The sequence below is a fragment of the Acomys minous genome (assembly GCF_964271855.1).
Source record: "Acomys minous genome assembly, chromosome: 2".
Classification (NCBI taxonomy): Eukaryota; Metazoa; Chordata; class Mammalia; order Rodentia; family Muridae; genus Acomys; species Acomys minous.
The window spans coordinates 88174865-88188390 of NC_140484.1; the positions used below are offsets into that span (position 1 = coordinate 88174865).

Here is a 13526-nt window from a genome sequence, read left to right on the forward strand (position 1 = left end):
ACCCAAGCCGCCCCATCAGTATTCCAGATACCGGGTGGGAGATGTCTTCTCTCACAGGAGACTGTGGGCTCCTCAGGACTGGGGGATTTGCTGGCACTGGCTAGGGCTGGGTGGGAGCCATACAGCTACACTCTGTTCTGTGCAGAAACTGTACTTGTACTCCTTTTTAGTTTTTGCCAGAGACTTGATGGTGATCCCCAAGAGATCAAAGGGCTTCATACTTTCTGGAATTCAGGAGAACTTCTCTGAAATCATCCATTGCTGATATGGCATACAGATTGGAAATCTGGTACTCATAGTCTGTGCTGGTGTTGTTCCTGCCTCAGAAGGTAGCTGATAGCATTAGTGAGATGTGCCTGGGAAGGATTGGGGCTGAGGTGTAAACAGCTGACAACTATGAAGGTGTGGTGGGTTGGGATGAGTCATGGCTTCTTGGCACTTTGCCCATGTGATACCAGATGCCCACGCTGTTCAGTTCCCCAATAAACATGTACTGGGGAGGTGCCTGTTTGGTCTGGCCCATGATGCAAATGTCACAAATGGCAGTGTCGGTTGACATTCCTGAGGAATAAATTTAATGCATAGCCTCTTCTTCCTGAAGACCACTTCCTGTGTGTCCACCATCTCCTGGATGGGGATGAAGCCCACAGGCAATGTATCCTGACACTGATGAGCTTCATGTCCACCAGCACATTCCCCAAGAGACTATTTTCTTTGGAAAATGATCTTGTGAAACACAGGTATCTGGTAACCTTGGACTTGAAAAAGCTGTCCTTCCCAAGGTCAGCATCCGTGCCATCTGCTGTCTACTCAACCTGGCTCCATCCTCAGAACACTGCTGCCATTCGAGTCCCCAGCTCGCTCCAGGTGTGAGGCCGAGCTGAAGCACCAAGAGCCCGCGGTGTGGCATCGTGCCAGGCAGAGGCCACCCTCTGGGGCCTGCCCTCTGGAACTGACTTCAATGCCTCCCTAACAACCAGCTTTACTGAATGAAAAGGAACCATACAAACTTCCTAAGGGAGGAAATAGCTAACAATCCTACCCAGCTATAAACCACAACAATACCCAGCATGTCGTGATAAGGGTAAATAGTGGCACACATACCTTAATGGTAAGCAACAACTGTAATTGTACTAAAGGTGATCTCAACAAAAAGGAAATGATTCAGGCACTAAAAACCTAGCTATCTACCAAGGGCTAGCAAAATCGCTGATCTCGGAAGAGAACCTACAACCACAACTTTACTAAGCCACAGGATAATTCTTAACTGTATTCTAGACTTATGTGCTTAGACACACTGATGAGTACAGTCCTCACTTCTCATCAAATACACTTCTCTTTGAAACATATGGATATTAATATGCAGATTGACTCAGCTAGGCTTGTACAGGAACTGGGCGGAAAGTGAAACATCCAGCCCTTGCAGGACTCCCAGGGCCTGGCCAGCATTCGAATTCTCTTAGGGTTCTCAAAGATGCCATAACCCCAAGGCAGTCAGAAGCCATCTAAAGAACACAATGCCCTCATTCCTGAGAGGTGGGATGGGCAGTTATTGGTGTTCAGAGTGTTAAGCATGTTTGTTGTCACTTAGCGAGTTGGTTAAAGTTATAGGTAGGAAATACAAATAACCAAAGCACTATGAATGTAACATGTATATAATTCTTGATGGTTTTGTGCATCTTCTTGCTGAATGTAGTTTATTGCATATATGTGTGTAATATAAATGTATATGTAAAAAATAAAAAATATTTAATAATAAAAAAATTTAAGTTATTACTGGTCATTGTCATGGAGGAAACAAAGGAAAATTGGTTAAATTTAAGAATTTTTTCTCTCTCCCCCTCTATCTTTTTTTCCTATCTACTGTTATGGGGGGAAAGGGGAAAGCAGTTAAAGGGAAAATGAGGCTAAATTATTGTATCTCCTTGGTAGGAAAAAAAGGGGGTGGATTATTATATGTTCTTTATAAGAAAAAGAAGGGTGTGTTATTGTATCCTTATTTAAACTGGAAAGCAACAACAAACCTCAAATATTTTAGATTGGCATGTAATTTTGTATGATAGAAATTTAATGTCATATTTGCCACAATATATTGTATATATGATTCAACTCTTACTCAGGGTTTATGTGTGTATAATTTCAATGCAATTCATTTAAATATGTTATGTATGTCCTAGTCTTGTGAAAACTACCGTCATAAATTTTCACGGATAATTAAGAAATACAAGTTAGTAGTCAGTCACCTAGAAATAATCAAATTTTTTTTAAAAAATAATTTATTCAGATTATATCTCAATTGTTATCAACTCACTTGTATCTTCTGGTTCCCCCTCCCTCTCTCTTTCACCATATACCCCTCCCCTAGGCCTGTGACAGAAGAGGACCTCCTCCTCACCATATGACCACAGTCTATCAGGTCTCATCTGCATAGCCTACATCCTCTTCCTCTGAGTGCCATCAGGCATCCCCCACCAAGGGGAAGTGGTCAAATAGGAGACACCAGAGTTCATGTCTGAGTCAGTCCCCCTCTTCCCATGACCATGGAGAATGAGCTGTCCATTTTCTAGATCTGAATAGGGGATCTATGTTTACTGCATGCATTGTCCTTGGCTGACACAGCAGTTTGTGCAGGCCCCCCTGGGTCCAGATTTGCCAGCCTTGATGGCCTTATTGTTGGTTTCCTGGACCCTCTGTGTCCTTCTATCTCCCCATTGTTCCATACCACTCTCACCAGGAGTCCAATAGTGAGTCCCAGCATCTGTCTCTGATCCCCCCACCTCTGAGTGAGGACTCTCAGAGGACATACATGTTGGGCTAATATCCAATTATAAGTAAGTATACACCATGAGTGTCATTCTAAGTCTAGGTTATCTCACTCAAGATGACCATTTCTAGTTGTATCCATTTGCCCGCAATTTTCAAGATTTCCTTCCTTTTAATAGCTGAGTAGTATACCATAGTGTAAATGTACCACAGTTTAATTATCCTTTCTTCAACTGAGGGACATCTAGGTTGTTTCCAGCTTCTGACTATTATGAATAAGGCTGCTTTTAACAGAGTGGAACAAATGTCCTTGTTGTGTCATAGGGCATCTTTTGGGTATATCCCAAGCAGTGGAAGAGCTGGGTCTTGAGATAGCACTATTCCTAATTTTCTGAGAAAACACAAGACTGATTTCCAAAGTAGTTGTGAAAGTTTGCACTTCCACCAGAAGTGAAGGAGTGTTCCCCTTTCTCCACAACCTCGCCAGCATGTGATGTCTCTTGAGTTTTTGATCTTAGCCATTCTGAAAGGTGTAAATGGAATCTCATAGTCATTTTGATTTGCATTTCTCAGATGACTAAGGAAGTTGAGCACTTCTTTAAGTGTTTCTCGGCCATTCAATATTACTCTGTTGAGATTTGTTTAGCTCTGAACCCCATTTCTAAATTGGGTCATTTGGTTTGGTGGTATTTAATTTCTTGAGGTCTTTATATATTTTGGATATTAGACCTTTATCAGATGTAGGCTTGGTGAAGATCTTCTTCCAATCTGTAGGCTGTCATTTTGTTATGTTGTATGTTTCTTTTACCTTACAGAAGCGTTTCAGTTTCATGAGGTCCCATATATTGGTTGTTGATCTTAGAGCCTGACTGCTGGTGTTCTGTTCAGGAAGTTATCCCCTGTGACAATGAGTTCAAGGCTCTTCCCTACTTTTTCTTCTAACAGACTTAGTATATCTGGTTTTATGTTGAGGTCTTTAATCCACTTTGACTTGAGTTTTGTGCATGGTGACAAATATGGGTCCAGTTGCATTTTTCTACATGTAGTCATCCAGTTAGACCAGCACCATTTGTCAAAGATGTGTGTTATTTTTCCATTGTATAGATTTGGCTTCATTGTCAAAAATCAGGTGCCCATAGGTGTGTGTATTTATTTATGGGTCTTTGATTCAATTCCATCGACCAACCAGCCTGTTGTTATGCCAGTACCATGTTGTTTTAATTATTGTTGCTCTATAGTACAGCTTGAGATCAGGTATGAAGATTCCTCCGGAGGATATTTTATTGTACAGGATTGTTTTAGCTATTCTGTGCTTTTTTGTTTTTCCATATGAAGTTGAGAATTGATCTTTCAAGGTCTTTAAAAATTCTATAGGTATTTTGATAGAGATTGCATTGAATCTGTAAATTGCTTTTGGTAAGATGACCATGCTCACTATGTGAATTCTCCTGATCCATTGACAAGGGAGATCTTTGCATCTTCTGATATGATCTTCAATTTCCTTCTTCATAGACTTGAAGGTTTTTTTCATACAAGTCTTTCACTTTCTTGGTTAGAGTTACACTTAGATACTTTATATTATTTGTGGCTATTGTGAAGGATGTAGTTTCCCTAATTTCTTTCTCAGCATGATTGTCATTTGTAAACAAGAGGGCTACTGGTTTTTTAATTGATTTTGTATCTGCCACTTTCCTGAAGGTGTTTATCAGCTGTAGGATTTCTCTGGAGGAATTTTGAGCATCACTTATGTACACTATCATATCATCTGTGAACAGGGATAATTTGACTTCCTCTTTTCTGGTGTGGATCCCCTTGATCTCCTTTAGTTGTCTTATTGCTCTAGCTAGAACTTCAAGTACTATGTTGAAGAGATATGGAGTGAGCAGCCTTGTCTAATCCCTGATTTTAGTGGAATTTCCTTGAGTTTATCTCTATTTAATTTGATGATGGCTATTGGCTTGCTACATACAGCATTTATTAAGTTTAGGCATGTGCCTTCTATTGCTGCTCACTCCAAGACTTTAAACATGAATAGGTGTTGGATTTTGTCAAATGCTTTTTCAGCATCTAAGAAGATGATTATGTGTTTTTTTTCTTACAGTTTGTTTATATGCTGGATTACATTGATGGATTTCCATATATTAAACCACCCCTGCATGCCTGGGATGAAGCCATATGGTCATGGTGAATGATATCCTTTTGTGTTCCTGGATTTGGTTTGCAAGTATTTTATTGAATATTTTTGCATCAATGTTCATAAGAAAAATTGGTCTGAAATTCTTTTTCTTTGTCGGGCCTTTGTGAGGTTAAGGATCAATGTGACTGTTCCATCCATTTCCATTTTGTGGAGTAGTTTGAAGAGTGTCTATATTAGCTCTTCTTTGAAGTTCTGATAGAATTCTGTGCTGAAATGATCAGGCCCTGGGCTTTTTTTGGTTGGGAGACATTGAATGACTGCTTTATTTCTATAGGAGAAATGTGACTTTTTAATTTCTTTATCTGATTTTGATTCAACTTTGGCAAGTGGAATCTATCAAACACTTGTCCATTTCCTTTAGAGTTTCTAATTTCATGTGTATAGGCTTTTGAAGTAAAAGTTGCTGATTGTTTGTATTTCCTCAGTGTCTGTTGTTATATCTTGCTTTTCATTTCTGATTTTGTTGATTTGGATAATGTCTTTCTGCCTTTTAGTTAGTTTCTCTACTAATTTGTCTATCTTGTTGATTTTCTCATAGAACTAGCTCTTGGTTTTGTTTATTTTTTGAATTATTCTCTTTGCTTCTAATTTATTGATTTCAGCCCTGAGTTTGATGATTTCCTCTTAGGTGTTTCTGCTTTTTTTTTTCTAGAGCTTCGAGATGTGTCCATAAGTTGCCTATATGAGATGTTTCTAATCTCTTTATGAAGGCACTTAGTGCTATGAGCTTGCTCTTAGCCCTACTTTCAATGTGCCCCATAGATTTGGGTATGTTGTACCTTCATTTTCTTTGAATTTTAGGGAATCTCTAATTTCTTTCTTTATTTCTTCCCTGACCCAGTTGTCATTGAGTAGAGAGTTGTCCAGTTTCCATGTACATGTAGGCTTTTTGTTATTTCTGTTGTTGTGGAAGTTCAGCTTTAGTCCATGGTATTCTCATAGGTTACAAGGCATTATTTCAATCTTCTTATATCTGTTGAGGCTTGCTATGTGACCTATTATATGATCAACTTTGGAGATGTTTTCGTGAGGTACTGAGAAGAAGGTAGAATCTTTTGTGTTTGGTTAAAAAGTTCTGTAGACATCTGTTATATCCATTTGATTCATGACATTGGTTAGTGTCATTATGCCTCAGTTTGTTTCTGTTTCATTGACCTATCCTTGAAAGCAGAATGTTGAATTCTCCTATTAGTGTGGGGGGGATCAAAGTATGATTTAAGCTTTATTACAGTTTCTTTTGCAAATGTGGGTGCCCTTGCATTTGGGGAATAGATGTTCAGAATTGGGATGTCATCTTGGTTAAATTTTCCTTTGATGAATATGAAGTGTCCTTCCTCATCTCTTTTAATTAATTTTGGTTGAAAGTATGTTTTATTAGCTATTAGAATGACTACACAAGTTTGTTTCTTGTGTCTGCTTGCTTGAAAGACCTTTTTCTAGTCTATTACCCTGAGGTAATATCTATCATTGTAGCTAGGCAGAACCCCTGGGCCCATATCTGGCCATCATAGTGTTCTTGTATGTTTCTAAGACCTTCTGGATCCTTCTATTTCCCCATTCTCCCATACTTCTCTCTCACCTAAAGTCACAATAGGATGTCCTCACCTCTATACCACTTTCCTGGTAGGTGAAGACTTTCATAGGACATGCCCCTTGGGCTATTGTCCAGTTACAAGTGAGTGTCGGGTCCCAGCCCACGGGAAAAATTGAATCAGGGTTCACCTTAAAGAGGGAGTGGGGATTGAAAGTAGGATACAGAGATGAGAGAAATAACGAATCAAGTCAGGAAATTTCTGATCAAGATTCACTTTATTGCCAACTAGCAGGAACATATATAGGGCAAGGTCAATAGGATCTGTTCTTATCCCACTCACCCTAGCCCCCAGGCAAGAATGCAATAGCCTAAATCGCTCCCTGTAGAACTTCCTAGTTCTCTGAGTAGTTCCTTGTAAGAACTTCCTAGATCCTCTGGGTGGTTCCAAGTTGAGACTTCTCTACTTCTTTCAAAAGTAAATAGTCCAAGGATAGCCTAGAACACAAGACCTTGTGGTAAGGTAAAGGTCAGCAACTCGAAGGTCACAGCATACAGCCTAAGCACAGGATTTCTGACATGGCAGAATTTGGCATGGGTTCCCACAAGTGAGTATATTCCATTTGAGTATTTCTGCTTCTGGGTTAACTCACTGATTATGATCATTTCTAGTTCCATCCATTTGTCCACAAATTTCGGGATTTCCTTGTTTTTAATAGCTGAGTAGTATTCCATGGTGTAAATGTATCAAAGTTTCTTTATGCATTCTTCTACTGAGGGACATTTAGGCTGTTTCCATGTTCTGGCTATTATGAATAAGACTGCTATGAACATGATTGACCAAACGTTCTTGTTGTGTCCTGGAGCATCTTCTGGGTATATTCCAAGGAGTGGAATAGCTGGTTCTTGAGGAAGCCTTAGTCCCAGTTTTCTGAAAAAGTGCCAGATATATTTCCAAAGTGCTTGTACTAGTTTGCATTCCCACCAGCAATGAAGGAGTGTTCCTCTTTGTCCACATCCTCGCCAGCATGTGGTGTCGCTAGAATTTTTGATCTTAGCCATTCTGATGGGTGTAAGATGGAATCTCAGAGTCATTTTGATTTGCACTTCCTTGATGACTAAGGACATTGAGCATTTCTTTAAGTGTTTCTTAGCTATTCAATATTTCTCTGTTGAGAATTCTGTTTTGTTCTGAGCCCCATTTCTCTATTGGGTTATTTGGTTTGGTGGTGTTTAATTTCTTGAGTTCTTTATAGATTTTGGATATTAGCCCTTTGTCAGATGTAGAGTTGGTGAAGATCTTTTCCCAGTCTGTAGGCTGTCAATTTGCTCTGTTGACAGTGTCTTCTGCCTTACAGAAGCTTCTCAGCCTCATTAGGTCCTGTTTATTAATGGTTGACCTTAAGGCCTGGGCTGTTGGTGTTCTGTTGAGGAAGTTGTCTTCTGTGCCAATGTGTTCCATGTTCTTCTCCACTTTTTTCTAACTGATTTAATGTGTCTGGTTTTATGTTGAGGTCTTTAATCCACTTGGACTTGAGTTTTATGCATGGTGACAAATATGGGTCCACTTGCATTTTTCTACATGTAGACATCCAGTTAGACAAGCCCATTTGTTGAAGATGCTATCCTATTTCCATTGAATAGATTTGGCTTCTTTGTCAAAAATCAAGTGACCATATGGGTGTGGATTCATTTCTGGGTCTTCGATTCAATTCCATTGATCCACCAGCCTATTGCTGTGCCAGTACCATGCAGTTTTAATTGCTATTGCTCTATAGTACAGCTTGAGATCAGGAATGGAGATTCTTCCAGATGATCTTTTATTGTATAGGATTGTTTTTGCTATTCTGGGTTTTTGTTTTTCCATATGAAGTTGAGAATTGATCTTTCAATGTCTTTAAAATTTTTTGTAGTTATTTTGATAGGGATTGCATTGAATCTGTAAATTGCTTTTGGTAAGATGGCCATTTTTAATGTTAATTATCCCAATCCACAAACACAGGAGGTCCTTCCATCTTCTGATGTCATTTTCAATCTCTTTCTTCAGAGATTTAAAGTTGTTTTTTTCAAACAAGTCGTTCACTTGCTTGGTTAGAGTTACTCCTAGATATTTTATATTGCTTGTGGCTATCATGAAGGGTATAGTTTTCCTAATTTCTTCTTCTTCATGTTTGTTATTTGCATATAGGAAAGTTACTGTGTTTCTTGAATACAGCAGAATGTTGGGTCTTGTTTATACATCCACTCTGTTAGTCTGTGTCTTTTTATTGCAGAGTTGAGATCATTGATGTTGAGAGAAATTAATAACCAGTGCCTGTTACATCCCTTGATTTTTATGTTGGCTGTAGTAGTGTGTTTGTGTGTTTGTCTGGATTTTGTTTTGTTTAAATTAACTTTTATATTTCCTGTGTTATTCTGGTTGTATTTAGCCACTTTGGGCTGGAGTTTCTATTAACTTCTGTAGAGATGGATTTATGGATAGGTACTGCTTGAATTTGTTTTTGTCATGGAATATCTTGCTTTCTCCATCTGTGGTTACTGTAAGTTTCAGGAGGTATAGTAGTCTGGACTGGCATCTGTGGTCTCTTAGGGTTTGCAAGACCTCTGCAAAGACCCTTTTGTCTTTTGTGGTCTCTGCTGAGAAGTCAGGTGTGATTCTGATAGCTTTGCCATTATATGTTACTTGGCCTTTTTCCCTTGACACTTTTAATATTTTTTCTTTGTTCCACACATTTTGTGTCTTAATTATTATGTTGTGGGAGGATTTTCTTTTTTGGGTTATTCTATTTGGTGTTCTGTGGCCTCTTGTATATTTATATGCATCTCTGTCTTTAAATTTGGAATATTTTCTTCTTTGATTTTGTTGAAGATATTTTCTGGGCCTTGGAGCCAGCCATCTTCTCTTTCCTCAATTTCTATTATTCTTAGGTTTCATCTTTTCATGGTGTTCTTGATTTCTTGGATGCTTTGTGTCAAGAATTTTTCAGACTTAACATTTTCTTTGATGATTTCATCAAATTCTTTATTGTATCTTTTACACCCAAAATTCTTTCATGCATCACTATTATTCTATTGGTGATGCTTACCTCTGCATTTCCCTTTTTCTTCTCTAAGTTATCTCCCAGCTTTCCTCTGTTTGTGCTTCTATCATTGTTTCCATTTTCATCTTCAAATCTTGGGTCTTTTTATTGATTTCCTTCACCTGATTGTTTGCATTTTCCTGAATTTCTTCCAGTGAATTTTTCATTTCCTTTCCATTGGCATCTGTCATGGCCTCTCTAAGGTTTTCATTCTGTTTGGCTACATCTTCCTGTATTTGTTTACAGATTTTACTTGCTTCTTCCATTATAATCTTCATTATGAAGGATTTGAGGTCATTTTTCTTGTGTTTTAATTGTGTTTGAGTTTCTAAGGTTGATTGTTTGGGGATAACTAGGTTATGGAGATGTCATATTATTTTGGCTTTTTCTTGTTTGTCTTTTGGGGCTGGCCTGTAGTCATCTTGCTGTTTCTGACATTGGATGGTAGTTTCTGGTGTCCTTCACTGGCCATTGAGAGCAGTTTGTAGGTGAGTGGCTATAAGATGAGACACCTCTCCTGTGGGGATCAGGGAACCTGTCAGGGACTGTAAATTGTGCCTCAGCTTGTGGCTAAGCTCAGTAGGAGCTGCACTTGCAGTGCTGCCATGCTGTGGTCTTTGAGCTGTTGACCCCTGCTGGGAGGACCCTCTGTGCTGCATATTATACTCTTTGAGTTGCTAATGTTTGTTTTGGTAAAGAAACAAAGGAGCTATTCTGGAGAATGCACTCTTTTCAGCCTGCCCAAGGGGCTGGGAGGGATGGAGTCTGTGCAGGTGCCAGTGTGTCTTTGCTATGTAAACCGCACTTCTTTGAAATAAAGGGAGCCTTGATCAGGATTTGCTTGTCTTGGCTCCATTTCCTTTATGTCTCTTCTCTTCCATCTGCACCCCCTTTTTCAGATTGATCTGTTCAATATCACCCACAGGACAGCACAGGAACCCTTCCCTGGATCAGGCAGGTGACCTGTGTTGAGGTCCAGGGGATTTTGCTCCACATCCTGGGCTCCCACTAGGCCAGCAGACACTGATGCTGGTGTTCTTTAGCCTAAGGTTCAGTCCAAGAGAGTGTAGGTAGGTACATCCCACTATCCTGCATTTGGGCTATGGACACCTTGCCCATGGCTAACTAGGCTCTGGGGCCTTAGTTCAATCCTCCTGGGAGTGCGAGTACTTAAAGCTAGCCTACAGGATTTGGCTGGGCTTTGGTGTGCATGCTTGTGCCCTCCCAGGCACAGAGCCTTGCTTTAGTTGACAGAAAGTGCAGGTACTACACATAGCCTGTGGCGTTTAACTGGGCTTTAGAGAATACAACCACAACTGCCTGGGCCCTGGGTCCCACTGTGGACTGGCGGGGTGATCTGAGGTCATCCCTATCCCAGGTCCACACTCTGGGCTCCACTCCGGGCCAGCAGACACTGTCACTGATGCTCTGTGTCTCGCTAGCCTGCATTTGACTGGGCTTTGGTGAGCTTGCCTGCACCCACTCAGGCCCTGGGGTTTTCTGTCGACTGATGAGGTGGTCTGAGGTCAGATCCACTCATTCTCCTGGGCTCTTCCCTGGGCCAGATGCTTGTACTTCATCATCCATAGTTCATCGGGTGGATGATGAACCCATCACCCGGATACAGAGTCTGAAATATAGAGCACAGATGTAGCTCACAGGGAGTTATGTGTCCAGACTCAGAACTGGGCAGCCGTCCTCGGTGGACCAGTTGGATGGCCTGAGGCCAGACTCATGTTCTCTACACCATGTGGACCCCTCACACCAAGCATTTTCCAGGTCTTGTGGTCTGTAGCTCTCAGCCTAATCCCTAGATTCAGTCCTGCCAATCAGACATTGTGTGTGGCCTGTGCCACCATCTTGGATCGAAGCTCTGATTTTATGAGACCACACACAGCTGGCCACATATGAGACCTTTGCTCAATATCCTATTATCAAATTATTTAATTACATTCAGAACTATATTGTGGTCATCCTAAGTGTTAATGTAGTTGATTGCAGGGATAAGCTTTATTTAACCTCCTATATAAGCAAAAGACAAGTAAATAGAAATAGACAATTTTGTCTATTTAGATGACTTTAGATAGATAGCTGGTTCTCAGATTCTTCAGAGATCTGCAGAATATGGCATTTAAGATGTTTTAAAAATAAAAGACTTTTCTAACAGTAAAACACATCAGCTTCTGACAGCACCTCCATTCTCCTCCAAAGTAGATGAGAATGAAATAACCTCTACCTGGAGCTTGATTCAAAGTAACAAAGCAGGCCACTGGGCTGTAAACTGCCCTTTCCCTCAGCTGCCAACAGGATGCTGTCCAAACTGTTCACAAGCAGAAAACTAGGAAATTGATTACCCTACTTTGCCTGGACAAACTGGGACAGAGATCCAGCCCCCCAGCACACAGTCTAGGCAGGGCTTTTCAAACATGCCTTTAAAAAATCCCAGCTGGCTCCAGAAAAAAACAGCTGATGATATGATGATGAAAGGCCAGTGTAAAAATACAATTAACAAAAACCAGGGCAATATCGATCTACCACAACCAAAAAACCAAACCAAACCAAACAAAACAAAAAGATATCCTAATACAGCTGAAATACAGGAAAATCTCTTAAATCTATGAAGATGTTAGAGTATTTTAAGGGGCAAAAATAAATCCCTCAAAGAAATACAGGAAAATACAATCAAACAAATAGAAGCCTTCAAAGACATAGAGGAAAATACAATAAAACAAGTGAAAGAAATGAGTAAAATGGTTCAAGATCTGAAAATGGAAATGGAATCAATGAAGAAAAGACAAACCAAAGAAATACTGGAGATAGAAAACATAGGGATAAAAAGGAGCTACACAAATAAGCATTGCCAACAGGATACAAGAGATGGAGGAGACAAGATAAAATTGAAAAAAAATTGATATGCCTGTCAAAGTAAACATTAAAATCTGAAAAATTCCTGACACTACACATCCAAAAATCAAGGCGACAGTGAAAAGACAGAACCTAAGGATAATAAGAATAGAAGGAAATGAAGACTTCCAACTCCAAGGACAACAAAATATTTTCAACAAAATCATAGAAGAAAAATCTCCCAACCTAACATTCTCTACAGTAGAGTGGAGAGTGGGATATGACTTTCTCACATACTTTGGTGCCTCACCTTTGACCATGTCCCCTGGAAGGGGAGACCTGGTGGCACTCAGAGGAAGGACAGCAGGTTACCAAGAAGAGACTTGATATCCTATGAGCATATACAGGGGGAGGTAATTCCCCTCAGGAACAGTCAAAGGGGAGGGGAATAAGGGTAAAATGGGAGGGAGGGAAGAATGGGAGGATAAAAGGGATAGGATAACCATTGAGATGTAACAAGAATAAATTAATAAAAAATTTAATAAAAAAAGGAAAAAATATAAATAAATAAATAAATAAATAAATAAATAAATAAATCTCCCAACCTAAAGGAAGGAATGCCTTTGAACATAAAAGTCTAGTAGATTAGACAAAAAATAAATTCTTCCTGTCATATAATAATAAAAAATTTAAATGTACAGAGCAAAGAATAAATATTAAAAGCTTCTAGGGTAAACAATCAAATAACATATAAAGGCAGACCAATCAGAATAATACCTCACTTCTCAACAGAGACTATGAAGGGCAGAAGGGCCTACACAGATGTCATGCAGACCCTTGAGAGCATAGATGTCAGCCCAGACTACTATACACAGCAAAACTTTCAATTGCCATAGATGGAGAAAATAAGATACTCCATGACAAAACCAAATTTGAACAACATCTATGCAGCCCTACTGAAGATACTAAAAGCAAAACTCCAACCAAAGGAGGCTAACTACACCCAGAAAGACACAGGAAACAAATAATCCCACATCAGCAAAATGAAAAAAATGGAAACACACACACACACACACACACACACACACACACACACACACACACACTACTG

General features: G+C 39.7%; 1 pseudogene across 1 annotated transcript; it reads right to left on the reverse strand.

Annotated features, from left to right (window-relative positions):
* Positions 1 to 72: 72 nt before the first annotated feature.
* LOC311578146 (multivesicular body subunit 12B-like) lies at positions 73 to 910 on the reverse strand (annotated as a pseudogene). Its single transcript has 2 exons — positions 890 to 910; positions 73 to 806 (listed from the first exon to the last, which is right to left on the reverse strand). The product of its transcript is annotated as a multivesicular body subunit 12B-like (transcript).
* Between the last annotated feature and the right edge of the window lie 12616 nt (positions 911 to 13526).